Below are 2,324 nucleotides of genomic sequence, written 5' to 3'. Positions count from 1 at the left end.
AAGGAGGCCTCGGCCCCCACTGTCCGGGTCACAGGGCGTGCAGCGAGCCTGGGTCCAAGCTAGCTCCGCGGCGGCCGAGGGTGCAGGACTGAGGGCCAGGAGCCCCCTCCTCCTGCTGAGACCCAGGCCTCGGGCCCCTCCACTGGGCCCCCCACAGCCGCTCTTCTCACCAGGTGGATCCTGCCTCATGTCCCCCCCGTGTTCCAAATCCGGCATTTACAGGCATTTGTGGGCCTCCGGTCAGGTTTCCAGATGAAGGTGGGGGTCTGGCTGGGGCTAGAGCCGGTTCTGCGTCAGCCCTCCAGTCTGGGCTCCAGAGCCCCCTCCCCACAAAGCGCCCCATGACCAGGACACTGAAAAAGGCAGCTCCACACCCCCCACTTGACCCTTGACCCTGCTGTGTCCTTCCGTGCACCCCACAGAATTTACTGTCTAGTAGTTCCCGGGGTGCTGCACCCCTCCTTCTGGGAGGACGGGATCCCCGGAACAGGCAGCCCTGGTGTTAGGAGAGGTGGGGGCACGACCTGGGGCAGAGCCTCGGGTTTCGGCTGCTGGTGCCAAGACAGGGCACCTGCCTGGGACCCTGAAGCTTCCCTGGACCCAGACGGGCCACGGTGGGCAGGAAACAAGGGCCCTGGTGTGAAGAGGGTCTGTGCTGGGACCTGGACGGCCCCGACGGCCCCCAAGCCCCTTGGGAGCCCAGACAAGGGGAAGAAGCAGGGATGTGGGTTCCTGCAAGCACCCCCCCTCTGCCCTGTGCTGCCACTGTGCCCTTCTCAGGGACGAGGAGACCCAGGCTCCAGAGGCAGGCCCCCGAGACCCTGAAGTCCATGTTCCTACCACAAACATGTGCCACCTCTCGGGATCGGAGCCAGCCACCTGCCCCAGGCCTCTGCCACAGGCCGCCAACACCAGCCCGGGGGTCCGGAGCCCACCCCCCGGAGCCTCCACCTCCACCCCTGCCAGCTCTGTACCCTCTGGGCACCTCGGAGGAGCTCAATAAGCAGCTAGTTCTGAGGATCAAACCCACCCCAATGCCACCAGACCACCCAAGCCAAAGGGCTGTGTTAGAGGGGGTCCGACGCCCCCGGGAAAGTGAGGGTGCTCCCCGGGGGACGAGGGGCTCGTGGGGCCGGCGGACAGCCACCCTGTCCCAGCCGCAGCACCCCCCCGGCTGAGGAAGTGAAGGCAGCAAGCGGAGTTTTGCACTTCAGAAGTTCGGTGACGAAAGGAAGGAGAGAAGAGGAAGCAGCAGGCAAGCCCCTTCCAGGCCGCGAACGCCGGGAGGCAGCAGGGGTGACGGGGTGGCGGGTGCAGCTGGTGGGCTTGGGGCTCCAGGCTGCTCCCCTCTGGCCCTGGGATGGGGAGCGGCGCCCGCTGCCCACAGCGAGGGGCTGGTGGACACCGTGTGGTGGGTCGCAGGTCACCAGGAGCAGCCCTGGGTGCGAGCACGTGGCAGAGGCCGCGCAGGGTCCATGGGAAGGAGCGTGGAGCCCTTGGAGACCCCCGTGCACTGGCCGCCCCCTGGGGTCTCCCCTTCCCTGGCCGCTTTATCCACTCTTTCCGCCTAATGCCGTGGGGTCGCAGCGGGCAGGGGTCCCGACATCAGAGGAGCCGGACCGGCCGGAGACGGTGCCAGAGGCCCAGGGTCTCCTCACCCTGGCAAGTCCTGCCCCCCACAAAAGCCCACCCCTCTCCCCCCAGGCCAGAGCCAAGGTCCCCGGCCTAGCCCTCGGGCAGCGCCTCAGAGCCTCCGCCCCGGGAGCCAGGAGGACGTTCACCCCGCAGAGCGCCGGCCCCCAGCAACCCAACATTCTTGTTCGGCAGCGTCGGGAATCAGCCTCCCGGCCGGCAAGTTCAGCACCACCACAGCTGGCCCAGAAAACCCACAAGATGCTTGTCCCGAGGCACTAACCCCGGAGGATCCGGAGTCCCTGTGCCTCTGCGGGTCGGGCACGGCTGCGGCCGCCACCCCATCCCCGGGCCGGGGCTCTGCTCCTCGCCCACAAGCAGCCGCTTCCTGCCGTGGCTTCCTGGAGCCCCGTACCCTGGGCCTCGCCATGCCTGGGGGCCCCTTGGTGTCCAGAGACTTTCTGTGGGCGTTTAGGGGCTGCTGGGGTTGGAGGACAGGCCCCAAGGGGTGTGCAGGTGCTGAGCGGATGCAGCTGTCCGTAGGGAATGAGGATGCACCTGTAATTGGGGGCCCCTCCGGGGTGCTGAGCCCACAGAAAGAGCCCTGGTGCCTGCAGAGTTGGGGCACGGGAGGGGCAGCCTCAGGGAGCACGTCCAGGCGGGGTGGGGCACAGACTCACCACTGACACGGC

This window comes from Choloepus didactylus, chromosome 18, assembly GCF_015220235.1.
Source record: "Choloepus didactylus isolate mChoDid1 chromosome 18, mChoDid1.pri, whole genome shotgun sequence".
Lineage (NCBI taxonomy): Eukaryota > Metazoa > Chordata > Mammalia > Pilosa > Megalonychidae > Choloepus > Choloepus didactylus.
This window is presented reverse-complemented; position numbering follows the sequence as displayed.